The 14,140-nt window shown below is 44.2% G+C and overlaps 1 long non-coding RNA gene across 1 annotated transcript; it reads right to left on the minus strand.

Annotated features, from left to right (window-relative positions):
- Positions 1–429: 429 nt before the first annotated feature.
- Positions 430–13,951, minus strand: LOC140249049 (uncharacterized). Its single transcript, XR_011902933.1, has 3 exons — positions 13,884–13,951; positions 10,256–10,506; positions 430–970 (listed from the first exon to the last, which is right to left on the minus strand). It is a non-coding gene; the product is annotated as an uncharacterized lncRNA (long non-coding RNA).
- Positions 13,952–14,140: the final 189 nt, after the last annotated feature.

Consider the following 14,140-nt stretch of genomic DNA (forward strand, 5'->3'; position numbering starts at 1 on the left):
CTGCCTCTCACTGCTCACAGTCTCACAGGGAGGATGCATTTTGAAAGCAGCAGCTAAGTCATCTCTCCTCTGGGAGGATGTGAGCACCTGATGGCTCAACACGGGGTATCGGGTTTTGGTATGGCAAAGAAATGGATTTGTATTTGAGATGATTTGGGGATATATTTACAAATCTTATTCTAGGGATATAGCACAGGGAAGGCACAGCTCTTTTGCACTATGAACAGTTTGAATTATGTGTTTTGAGTTGTTCGGGGTTTTGTTGAGCTTTTTGTTTTTTAGTAATCTAAAATTAACAGATCGATAAAGTCACATCAATCAACCCAAGGTAACCCATGGTGGAATTCTTCATTTGAAAATAAATAATAATAATAAAAGCTGATTTTACAGTGAAGGCTTTGCAAATAAAAGGCCATGCTGGAGCACTTTGAATGTGATTATGGTGACTCATATTTTTAATGGCTTTTTTTTTTTTTTTTTATCTTGCAAATGGCTTCTTTCCAAACAAAGTCCTACAAGGCCTCATATAACAAACAAGGGTTACTGCTCTTTTCCACACATAACATGAAAAATATCCTTCAGTGGAGCAGAGCGAGCTGCAGCCCATCTGCTGTAGCTTGGCGTGGCGCGGCGCAGCTCCCTGGCCATTACACATGCCTCTCAGTAAAGCAAACCACCTGTTTCCTGCGCAAGATTCCGCCCCGAGCGTCCCGAAAGCTTCTCCCAGGGTGAAATCCATCCAAACTGCTGATGGGGGATGACAACCTTGGCATTCTCTTCTGCTGCATTTGTTGTTATGCTGGTTGTTGTTTGCTGAAGGGCTCCGTGGACTTTAGTCTTCTTTTCCATCCAGACTAGAAAAGGGCAGGCTGTGCCAGAGGTAAATAGACTCTTACTTTCCTGTTGATTGTGCTGCCTTGTTCTTCAGCTGTGGTTGGCAAAGGCTTTGCTTGGGAGCCCCAAAAGGCACCTTTGGAAGACAGGAAAGCAGAGAGAGACATTTTGGGACAAGCTGGCCAAGGAGGGGCCTGACCATAGACCCCATCCTCAATTCAGGGCCTGATGCTACAGACGGCTGGACTTGGCCAAGCCTTACATGGATCTCATGTGAAATAAGTGGCCACGTGAATTCCAGGGGTATCCCAGGTTCACCAGATGGTTCACTGAGACACTCACAGAGACAAGCTGTAATTCTGCCAAGGATGTGCTGAGCACAAAATGGCATTTCCCCCAGCTGCTGGCCATCACACTGGCCAGGCTACAGCCAAAGCCATTACACAGCAGCTCTGATCACCCTAACATTGGCTTAACTATGGATGAAGGGAGGCCTCTGCTAATCTCACTGCTGCTCAGAGCAGATTAGGGACTGTTCTCATGGCCCCATCCACCAGCTGCCTTCAAGTCACAGGGATGGGCAGGGCTCCTGCACATGAGAATGGCTCCAAAGGACTCAGCACTTTGTAACCCAAGTGAGGTTAGGGCATGCACAACTCTCTGGAGTTGTCTTGTTGGTGAGAACACTGATAAGGACTAGGACTGCTAGACCTGCAAGAAGAGGGTGATGAGGACCGAGGACCCCCCAGGTCCAGCAGGTGTCGTGGTGGCACTTCATATAGAACTTTATAAAGCATATGGGTCCTGTTTTGTGTCTGCCTAGGTCCCCCTGGCTGGGACAGCAGAACTGGCACAACAGGCTCCAGCCCTGATGGGAGACTCCTCTGGAGACCATAGTGGCCAAATGTCAACATGTCCCACTCTGGCCTGTGGTTTTGGAAAGTCTCATGGGTTCTCTGCATCAGAGTGAGGATCCCCTGGCAGGATGACAACTGCACTCATTCACAAGTGTACAACGTGCTGTGCCACTCTGGGCTTAGAGTCTTAGAGCCCAAAGTTATGCAACATGCAGTAAATATCATCAGGAGTAAGAAAAATACTCATTTGCTATGCATAAGTAACCCAAATATAAGATAAAATCACAGCTTTAAAATGTGTCATCATTGACTGCTGGCCAAAACAAAATCATAACTAAAATATATATCAAGTCTGGCTGGCCAGAACTCAAGGCCATGCTAATTAATAAAGCTAAGTGGTAGCTCTGAGCATAGTAAGCCATGAGTAGGGCCAGGCTGAATCTGGACGAAGTCGGTTAACTCATGATACAAACATAACTGTAGAGCTGTAAAGATGATCTAAGCAGAATCCTATAAGAAAGTGCTAAAGTATGATAGGAGTGGTTTCTACTCTGCAAAATGCTTCTAACTCTGCTTCAGTCCATTTCGGTAGAGATAAAATTGGTAGAAACCAGCCACACTGCTGTGGAGGTCTCTCCCCCTCTCATGCTCCATAATCTGATGTAGCTGCTACATTCAGTTTTGGCATACTGCAGCTGTAAAGCTGCAATGCAAACTTCTGTGCATAGCAGAAAGCACCTCGTCTGTGCATAGCGGAGCTGTGAGGAAGTGAAAAGGCTTGCCCTTGAGCCCAGGCTGCACAGTAGCTGAGGTATTCCAGCAGCAATGTTTACATTGGAAGAGCCAACCCAGCCTACTGCAACAGTGGTAACAAGGAGTCCAGCAGCATTGGAGATGGTGTCCAGAAGTGGAGGAAAATCATATAAAGCTGCTGTGTTTTACTACAGCGCTGTCACATCTAGTACACTTTCTTCTTGAGAATTATGTATCTGTTGCAAGATGGAAGCATGATGTGCTCTAAAGAGTACAGGCAATGTATGAGGCAGATATTTGGGCTCTACCCAAGCAAATAGAACAGTGGACAAACTTCTTCAAAATGATGCTTCTTTTAATCCAGTTTCTGGCAAACAAAGATGTAGGTTGCCTGAGTAGTCTTAATGCAGTGGCCTTCATGAATAATCAATTAAAAATTAGGCCACCCTTTGAATGCTGTGACAACACGTGGGTGGGTTTGGTCATTTTTGGGGTGGGGGAGGTAGTGGGAGAGTTGCTTTGTTTTAGAGTGCCTTACAAACCATTTTCTGAAGCCTTTCAGACCACAAATGGGCCCCAGAGCACAGGCTGAGAAATATTGTCCCAGGGACACTTGTGCAAAATAAAATCTTAGAGCACAACTGCATTGTTCCCAAAAGCTGCCGAGTTCATGAGGGAATGCTGGTAGAGCAGGGGGTGGTTAGACCACTCCATTGTTATTTGCAGCTCTGATTTACAGCTAAGTAGAAAATAGTGCTCTAATTGTTGTCAGAGTGAAGGGAATATTTAAATCCCAATGCAAAATGTAACCCACACTGTTCTTCTGCAAGCATTTGTGGAAGTCCAGAGATAGAAGATCTCCTGGGTGCTCCCATGAATTAAAGTATAAAATCAGAGCTGACACATTCAATGCCCCGTGTGCTCTAGATGACTTCAGTTCATCGGTGACCAAAGTGTGCAAGGTGTGAGGAGTACAGTTTTTGTGAAGTTTTTGTCAGCAGTCAATAGTCAGCAGTGTAAAAGCATATCAAGAAAGAAAAGTAGGTGGATAACAGATGACACCCCTGAAAAGCACCAGGCTTTCTCATGGGTTTCTTTCATTTTCTGGGTTGAGCAGAGGCCTTCTGAAAGACAAGAACATTAAGCACTTAAGATTACTTTATTCCACTTGTCAGTAAGAAAACAAAAAAGAAATTATCGTCATCTGAAAATACTGGCATTAACTCTGAAAAGGAAAAAAATTGCAAAAGCATGTCAAAGAAAAAAGAGAGAAAATGCAATTTTTGTTATAGTCAGCTATGTGATTAAGATAACTGAATTCTTCTAAGTGAATAGAGCATTTATCATCATGACTGTCAAAATTTCCATTGGTAACCTTCATTAAGTCTCTTTAAAAGTCAACCATCAACACCCACGCAGTTTAGGAGTCTGCAGAGCAAAACCAATAATAAAGCCAGTAGGTGTAATAATCCACTGTTCCCTCTCCTCATCACTTTATATGTGTGTGCATGTGTATGAAACAGACATAAATCCAGCAAAGAGCACGTCCTGCTCGTCTCTGCACTTATCATGCATTGATGACTCAAAACTGTATCATCCTGAAGAAAAGAGAATTCATCCTTCTCCCGTACCAATACTGCTACCACCTCCCTGAAGAACTTTCTTTCCCCACCCAAATCTTCATTTGAAATATTTTAGAACTAAAACAGGCTTTAATTTGTATTTGGAGTAAGCATTCTCTAGCAGGTTTGCCTGGTCAGCTGTGGAGAACATTTGGCTCCCTTGAAGTTATTTGCAAAGGGAAAAAAAATGGTTGTAACAAGTGATTTCATGTTTTGTCAAAGATTATTTTCTTGATAATGTTATATGGTAAACCCCTAATAGCTGGTTTATAGGCCAGCTCTACAAGACAAACAGACCAACTGTACAAAAGAAACAGTGAACAAATCGGCCTGGCCAAGGAAAGCTTCCCTAAGCTAATTAAAAACACCTCATGCCTGTGTTATGAGAAAGAAGACAGCTTTCAAAATGTTTATCTTAGAGCTAAAATACAGGTCCCAAGTTTGCATTTGAAAAGCAGCTGAAAATTGTTGGCCATAGTGAGGAGCCAATGGCGCACAGCCGACATGTTGGGGAGAGGTAGATGGGCTGCACAGCAATGGCCAATCCCTGCACACGGGGCCAGCAGAGCAGCCAGGTTGCTCCTTGGAGAGGTGGGCAGGGATCTGCTTCATCTTCTGATGCGCTGTATCATGTCCCAGAGGCACACTCCCCTGGCCTCAGGCTCTGCCCAACCACCCCACAGTCCCTCCTCACATGAGATGCCCCACGAGCTCACTCCATCCCCTTTAGCCTCTCAGGTTGTTCTTCCCTCCATCTTCTCATCCATTTAGATGACCAAATGGCTCCTTCTCCTTTCCTACACTTCATCACTGTGTCTTCTGTGGACCATATCATCCCTCCGAGCCCTCCAAATTTCTGCTGCATGGCAGGAGGCCTGCTGGAGCTCACCTCACGCCTTACAGGCAGCTCCCCATCTCTGACATGCACCTTTTCTCCCAACACGTCCTTCTCCTTGTGTTGCTTCTCCTCATGTTGGCTTCGCATAAGTTATTTAGGCAACGTCTTCTGTGAAAAACCAAGGTGAGAACAGAGGTTGATGTGGTAAAATGGCTTTGATCGTAACCTCACTTTCAGTCCCAAACTTTATGGAACTACCACCTCTAGATTCCAGATTTCCAGGCATCGCGGCTGCTTGCAGCTATGTGGTTTTGTTTATTTTGGCACCTTTTCTTAACAAGAAGAAAGGAAGCAAAGTTCAGCTGTTACTGAGTGAGTGGGAAGTGAAAAAAAAAATCCTTTCCTCATTATAAAAATATACTCAGACCCTTTTCCCTGCCTTTCCCCGTGCTCCAAGCAACACTTCAAAGCAAAAGGCAGTCCTAAGCAGTGACACTTGCTATGGAAATACATTCACAGAGTGCAGCACAAGGCTGGGTCCCGAAGGAAACTTGTTGTTGATTTGACAGTTACCAGGATTTGGAAACCACCTAATGAGCATGTGCAGTAGGGTATTATTGTCTCACAAACTCATTAAACCCGCACCTGGAGCATTTATATGCGGCAAACAGCCATGTGCAGAACTGCTGTCTTCAGCAACAGCCCAAGGAAGCCAAGGGTCTGGAAAGGACAAATCCCATGCATCAGGAGAGCTCCTGCGGAGTTCTAATGGTAGGATAGTGCTCTCCCCTGTAAGCCAACCCATGGCACGTCTGTCCGTCTGATTGGGGTTGATAGGAATATCACTGAAATGTATGGGCCGACTCCTGCTCACCAGGTAGATGCTTCTGTACTCATCAGCAGGTTCTGCCTAGCTCCAATAAATGTATGCTCCCGAGGAAAGTGCAAGCAAGTTGAACTTCAAATTAGGATATAGTCACAGTGGAACTACACTTTTATAGACCTTTTTCACTGAGAACACTGAATCATAGGATCCAATAGATACAAGGACAGTAAATGCTGGCCAGTTTTGCTCTTCAGAGATGTTTACACAAAGAGTAGCATCTTCCTACAGGGATAATCTCTTCATAATCTCTTCTTTGTATCTCTTATTTTCCTCACTGCATACACGCCACTGAGTGGCTCTGCTGAGCCAGGAGATGGCACAGAAGCCCTGATATCTGAGACATCACTGTGATCCATTAGCTGTACCAGGAGCAGCACACAGCACACAAGGGGAAAAGATTAGAAGATCACACTTGTGAAAACAAACGTTAAGCAAAAGTTTCATACTCAGTGAGAAGTGTTTCAGAGGTGGAGAAATGTGCTGGATATCCTCCAGCAGCGAAGAACCATCAAACTTCTTAAAAGGCAGGGAATATCAGCTATCATCAGCGATGAAACCAGGTCATTATCCCATCTCTGGACCCAAACAGATGGTGAGAGTAAAGGGCAGGAATGCCTGTACTGAGTAACCACAGCCAGGTGAAAGTGGTGATGGTCTCCTTATCACAAGTCAAGGCTTCTAGGAAAACCTTCTAGGAAGAGCACAGTGTTGTCTCATCAAAAAAAATGGGGTGCAGGGATATGTCACAAGATTGTAAGGGTGAGCACCATGGCAATGCCTCTACATGCCTGTGTGCTTACTACTGACCAGTTAATATTCCGTAAAACCTGGATTTAAGCATCTTAAAAGATGCTGACCACATAAACATTCTGAACACTTCTGAAGTTAAGGGACAACCTTGCTTGTTGCAAGATTAGCAGCTAGGGCTTGGGCAGATATGTTACAGCAGTTCTGCAGCACAGCCCAAGCAAAATGCAAAGACAATTTCAGCGGTATGTCAAAGGTCAGTAAGGCAATACGGGAAAGGGCCAAAATGGATGATGGCATATAGTGGGGAAAAGGTCATGAGAAAAAAGCAAGGGAAGTAAATTGTGTTAAGCAGAAAAACAGGGCATGACCCTACCATTTGGCACAGTTACAGAAATCTTAACCTTTGGAAATGCTATTAGTTCATTGCTGTTGGAAAGTTGGCCAGAAATGCAACATTCAGGACTGACTCCATTCTAGGGTTTCTGCTGTGCTAAGCACATGAGCACACCTCCCCTCTCAGAGGCACACGTAATGAACAGTCACTAAATACTGTGTTATTCCTAATATTTTGCAACCCTAGGCAACCAACCACTGACTCTGCTCTGCGTGACACAGCGTGGAAGAACCAGATAGACTAGAATCAATTTGCTACTCCGGTTGAGTTTGATTTTACGATCTTAACACTTGTCATTTTGGGAAGGAACAAAACATTCACAGTTCCCGTGGTATGTAATGCTACTGGGAAGCCATAAATTTTAATTCAGTACATTATTTCCCTCACGAAGAGTTGTTGCTCATATGTGCTGTCACAGTTGGGGGTTCCTTGTTTTTTTTCTCTCGTTGCTTGACCCTTCATTAAGCTGGTGAGTGCTCAGAAGCATGACAGCTTTTGTTTCTATCGGTGATTGATGTCATAGTGAGAGTTTTGGTCTGGTTTCCTTGAACAAGGAATAGTTTCACATGATTTTTTCTGCGGGATGAGCTGGCACTCTGCTCCTGTCTCTCTCACCAAGATCTGCCAATCACCATTTTTTGTCCTTCGACATCCGGCTTGAATTTGGAGTGGCAGGAAATAAGAGATTTATGGGTTTACTTTTTAGAAGGAAACAGTCCAGAGTGTGTTCTCGTGCCCAAAAAAGATTTAGGAAAGAGAAGCGCCCAGCAAGTTTTCCAAGGGTATTTGAGGGCTTGGAAGTGGTATCCAGTTAGGTTTAATGGAAGCAGAAAACTTCATTCACACTGTTTGCATTTTACATTTAAATTAATAAAGTATTTTAATTCATAGTGAAACCATAATCCTATTGAGCTTTCCATACGATATATTGATTCATACTTGATCAAAAATACCTACAGAGCCCAAAGAGAGAGGGAAAATGCCGGCCTTTCAATTTTTTTCCCTCATATTTTCTGCTTGAAACAATTTCACCCTGACAAAAACTGTGAAGGTACCTACAGAACATCCAGTGAACTGAAGGGTGCCTACTGCAGCCTATCAGAGATGATGCACAAGGAATGCATCTCTAATGACAGCAATTGAAGTTCAAGGGGGATGCTTTTAAGGCTTTTCTATCGTTCTCTGTCATGGGATAATCCTGTCCGTGAGGTCAGAAGCCATATTCAGCACCTGTTTGAGGAGAGTCGAACTTCAGTCAGGAGATAGGCTGAAAACTTTAATATGCTTCACTATTCACTGGTCTTAACATTTTGAGGACTGAAAAGATGAAAACAGATACTGTAACTTGTATGTTTTTTCTCCAAGCCTAGGTCCCCACAGACTAATTCACATCCTTGAGAATACGTAAATTAACATTATGAATGAACCTGGATGAGAATCAGTTTTTAATGGTCATCAATTTAATGACTTTGCAGACAGAAAAGATTGCCTCTCCTGCTACTTAGAAAAAAAATCTCTGAAATCCAGCTGACAGCGGGGCTCAGTGTCGAATGGCAAAAGGGAAGTTATTATTTTTGATAGGGTTTTTTTTGTAACTGTCCCTGAAGACCACACGAAACCTGGCTACTGTCCTGGGACTTCTAGTTCAAATTATTGTCTTTGTAGTCCCTGGAGTTAACCTAATAGCCTGGGATCTTGCCTGCAGAAAACATTTGGAGAAAAATGAATTTATGTTGTATTTCCTGCATATTTTTGATAGCTACTTGGCCAGACTAACAGCATCCCTCTTTGTACTAAGGGACAGTAATCTTTCAGCTTTTGATGGCCTTTTACAAAAGGAAGTCTGAAGAAAAAGTACGCAGTATTTCAAAATGAAGGCCAAGATTTACTCGGAGTAGAACCCAAGTGGAATTTACAGCACAAACGTGGCCTTTCCCTCTGCTGTGTTCTGTGCAACATTGGAACAGGAAAACTGCCAAAAAGGAAACCATCCCACAGCAGAACCAACTGCAATCACACAGGGCAAACTAAGCAGAGAACCTGGAGGATCTATCTGAGGACAACCAGGCCCAAGGCTCCAATGGGCTGAGGTGTGCTTGGTGGTGGTGGCAAGCCACAAACTGGGAATGGAAATGGTTTTAGAAAAGAACAGCGTTTAAGTACAGAAAAGTACCTGTCTTTTGAGAGACGTGCTGATGCATGTTACACCTAACTCCTCATCTGATGCATGTGTGTCTCCAATGGAAAATAACGCCAAGCCTTACAGCAATGCATTTTTAATTCAGGTGCTACAGAATGGTGAGAAATTTAGTAGAAAAAAAAAATGAAAACAGACAGCAATTGGTTGACCACCACTGTTCCTGCAGAAGACTTCAAGCATCAGGTTTACTGCTTGCCCAGAGAAGCAGCCAAAAGACTGTTTCACTGATACACATGCATACATATCCTTATGGCCCTATACAGGACAAGGAAAGAATTCCAAGTGTGAATCTAGCCAGGATACCTGAGGTACTGCAGGAAGGATACAGAACTTGGAGAAGTTTTATAACTTCTGCCCGTTATATAAATGTAAAATGAACTTCCTCAAACAAGACATTGCTGCTGTATTTTAATGTTTTCGTGCTCTGTGCTATCAGTAGGCCTTTCTCAGGACTCTCATTTTTTTTATGTGATCTATATTAACGCATTAATAAGGCTGCAGGGATGTCCTCCTTCCACAGGAATGGAACTTATGGCATTTTTACAAATTAAAACACAGCGTGCTTATTCAAACTACCTTTCTAAATAGAAACTCGAGTTTCAAACCACAGTGCTTTTAGCAAGAGAGATTAAAAACATCTCAGGCTTTGGAGGTTTTCATTTGAAAGCTACATCAAGCCTCTTCTATGCCTCAGGCCATCAAAGAGAACAATTTGCATAGCCTACTCCAAGGGAAGCAGTGGTTTAAATGCACTTTCATTAGAAAGCCTCTTACCGTGCATGGCACGCGTGGCTGCCCAAGTGGAAGCATTTGCATGGTAATAACTTGCAGCAGTGTTGAGTTGTTGCTTCACAGCAGCAAGCTGTAGAGCAGCAGCGCAGGTTTGAATGCATCTAATGTGAGAAACAAGCCCGCAGGCGGGGTCTTGCTGTTTTCTGGATATTTCTCGTTTTGTTGGACAAGTTAAAAAGGAATTAAGCAAGCTTTGGGCACATATACTAACCAAAATAATAAAAAAAAAAAATTAAAAATAGAACTTTTTATCTTTTGTTCCTTCTTTTGTTTGGCAAATGAACCCAGAAGGCCTGAATCTGAAGCTCTGCACTCTTTACGTAACTCACCCTTCCTTCTCCAACATCAAAGGTGACAGAAGCTTCGCCATCAGCACAGGACAGGTGGGTTTCCACAGCTTTCAGCAGGGAGCTGCTCTCGCTCTGCTCCCGGAGAGACATTTGCAGAGGTTGCTCCATTCTGCTCCAATGCCCATCCCAGCCAGGCTGGCAGCTGCACACACACCAGGCAACATCCAGGCTGGGCACTGCCTGAGAAACCTCCTCCATCCCACAGATGAGATGTGGTGGCACTTCAAGGGCTACAAAAATACACAGATTTGGAGTTGGTGCTTTAGAAGCCATCTCACAGTGTGCTTCCTAAAGACAAAACACTGCCTGCTCTACTTTGCTTTCTCTTCATGCTTTTATAGACTCATAGAATGGCCTGGGTTGAAAAGGACCACAATGACCATCCAGTTTCAACCCCACTGCTATGTGCGGGTCACCAACCACCAGACCAGGCTGCCCAGAGCCACATCCAGCCTGGCCTTGAATGCCTCCAGGGATGGAGCCTCCACAACCTCCTTGGGCAACCTGTTCCAGTGCGTCACCATCCTCTGTGTGAAAAACTTCCTCCTAATCTCTAAGCTAAACCACCCCTGTCTCAGTTTAAAACCATTCCCCCTTGTCCTATCACTATCCACCCTTGTAAGCAGCCATTCCCCCCCTCCTGTTTATACACTCCCTTCAAGTATTGCAAGGCCACAATGAGGTCTCCCCAGAGCCTTCTCTTCTCCAAGCTAAACAAGCCCAGTTTGCTCAACCTTTCCTTGTAGGGGAGGTACTCCAGCCCTCTGATCATCTTAGCGGCCCTCCTCTGCATCCACTCTGAAGCGAATCTTTCTGGTTTTACCCAGTGACAAAAGAACAAACCCAGAAATTAAGAGAAGCAATGTGTGTGAATGAGTCCCAATGGGCACACCGGCTTACAGATGCACGAGTTCTCCAACCCATCACAACTGTCATATTATTCCTAAAATAAAACATTCTGTGGGCTAAGAAATAGGATGCTGAAAAAAAAAGGACTGAATGGAAAGAAATGGTCTTTCTCATCACGGCTATTATTTGATCATCTTAACATCAAATGAAATACTAAATTATACCCTCCTTTGTAGAAATTACAGCAAATCCTCAGATACTTGGATCATGAAATTTGAGCCTCTCTCTTCCTTCAGACTGCCGTTTGATTCTCTGCTGTATTCTTGCTCTGCCCTGAACAACTTTTTGATTTCCGTTTGCTAAGAATCTGGTTTAGTTCTGCCTGGCTGCCACATCAGACGTGCAAAATGGGCCATACAAGCTGAATTTGGTACAAGTTCTGCAGGTTGTAGGGCATCTAAAAAGATTTTTCATCATTTTGTCGGGGCATTTTTCACACAGTGGAAGAAACCGCCTTTCTTCAAGATGAGACCCAATTTAACCAATGAAAGCTGTGCTTTGCCTATCCCGTCCTTTTGTCTCCTCACCTTTTTTGCAAGCTACACTGAACTCATTTTGTCCAGGGATGGATAGGCTCTGTCATTAACTCTTGCCACAATGGCCTCACTACATCTGTCCTCTCTCAGATTTCCTTCCTCAGTACAAGTTTACTCGCTCTCACAGGGCTTTGATGAGCCCACTGCTCATGAAGGAGAGCTTAGGACAGCTGAGCTATATTGGCAAGAGGTAAACTGTGGGCATTATTTAGATTGTTAACCTCTAAGAAGAGCATTTAGAAACATGGGACTTATTTATTTATTTTTTTAACTTAAACATGCTGTATTTTTGGAAAATAAAACCCAGCTCTTGCTTTTCTGCTCTTGTCAGTGATAGCGCTCCTTTGGTAGTTTATTTCCCCCACAGCTCTGTTCCTGCTACCTACCCCACGTGGCGCCATGTGAATGAATCAGGTTTGACATATCTGGCTCTTCCAGATTTAGAGCACTGAAAGAAAGCTGTCATGCTGCATTTGAATACCCGCTATGCGTGTGTGTGTGCCACGATCCCCCCAGGGCTTACACCTCCATCAAGTGCTCTTTGTCACCCTGCCAGTTATTTTCCCAGACTTGTTCCAACAACCCCACCTGCTTTTCTGTCAGGTAACTTCTTCCATGCCTTACGCACTGCTAAACAAACCCACTGCCCTAAACCTGTTCTGAACTTCCTCAACAAACGCACAACAGTCTGGCAGCGTTCCCACATCACTTCATTCCACTCAGTAATCACCAGCTTCATTTTGTGGATTTATAATGGTAAAATGCATTTCACAGCCATGAAGCTCTCAGCGTGGGTAGGTCTGTTTGTCACCGTGGCCTCCCTCTGTGTACCAGGAGACTACCTTCAAGTCGTGGCCCACGCTGGGGAGAAGACACTTCAACCAGGTGAGTGGTTGAAGAACGTCATCTATTCAGCTGCTCTGGGAGAGCCGTATGCAGAGCTTACATGACCAGGCGGTAGCAGTTGAGCTCTTCAGTGCTTCAGATAATGCCAGAATTGCCTTCTGTGCTTTGCATCAGCTTCCAAAAGTTCTTGCCAAGCCAGGAATGAGAGCTAAGGGTTTGTGCTGGCATCCATTTTGAGAAAGTTATCTGGAGAACAGCATGGGAGCCAGATAGTTTATAGAAGCTTTTGTTCTTTGCCCTGGGTCTGAGTTTCTCAGGTTCCTGAAAATGCTCATGTATCAGAGCTCATGGGAGCCAACCCAGATGCTCTGGGGTAGTTAACCAAAGGGTAGTAACTGCAATGAGATACAGCCTAACAGATGTGTGCCACAACCTACACCTGATTCAACATGATGAACACAGACATACCGTCCAGCTGACACAGAGATAGCACAGGCTTAATTATCCACAGCTTGATTATCCAGTGTTGACACGGTTTTTATGACTAAGTCCCCCTTGAGACATTCAGAATCTGGAAATCCCAACCACAGATAAAAATTTCCTTGCAGCTACATAAAATCACAGTATTTTTCTGACAAACTTTGGCTGAGAGTTTAGAGCATTTTTAACTTATCAGGCTCGCAGTGCATTTTACAAGGAGAGTGAAGACTTAGGGCATAAATCACTGACTTAAAGGAAAACAACTGTGTAACAATATTACAAGATATACAGAACAGGATGCACTTGGATTCCAGTTTCTGTTCATTGGCTCGGCAGACAGAAGGATCATAAATCAGAAATAGAGAATGGAAATCAAAGAAAAGTAACAGGAAGTGTCAAAATGAAAACCTGGCAGAAATTACCAATAAGAGGAAAAGAAAAAAGCCTCCAGATGTTAAAAAAGAGAGAAGAAAAGAAAAAGCAGAAAACCTGGGAGAGATTCAGTGAACAAAAAAACGACAAGCAGAAAAGAAACAAAAATGATAGCTTGGGTGGGGGGCTTCTCCCCTTCCCCTCCCTTCACTTACAGTCGAGGCCTAGGGAGGCCAGGCAAAATGCATCTGAGAAGCTGGGGGAGCAGCAGGGAAAAGGGCCATATAAGCATCACCTCCCCTCCCCTCTTCCCACGAAGCACAGCTCTGGAAACTCTGATCCTAGAAATATTTCAATTGAGCTCACAATTCAAAAGGTTCATTAAATCCAGGATTATTACCATGAGAGAACTTGATCAGAGCAGCCAGACCGTAATGTTTAAGGGGTTCTTTATTTCCACATACCTCCATGCTGCGGAGCTCTCAGTCACATGGCGAGCATGTGAAGGCCGGACCCTCTGCAGCAACAAGCCTTTTCCTCTGGGGCCATCTACCGGCCCGCAGGCGTCGTGCAGAGCAAAGCGACGCCGGGCAGCTCCTGGCTGTTTCCAGTTGCACTGATAGCGAGTGGTCACCCATGGAGCCGTACCGCAAATCTTCCCATATCTGCCTCGTTACCCTCCCTTCCCCACATGCGTGTTGTATTTCGCACGATCACAGAA

This window comes from Excalfactoria chinensis, chromosome 2, assembly GCF_039878825.1.
Source record: "Excalfactoria chinensis isolate bCotChi1 chromosome 2, bCotChi1.hap2, whole genome shotgun sequence".
NCBI classification, from domain to species: domain Eukaryota; kingdom Metazoa; phylum Chordata; class Aves; order Galliformes; family Phasianidae; genus Excalfactoria; species Excalfactoria chinensis.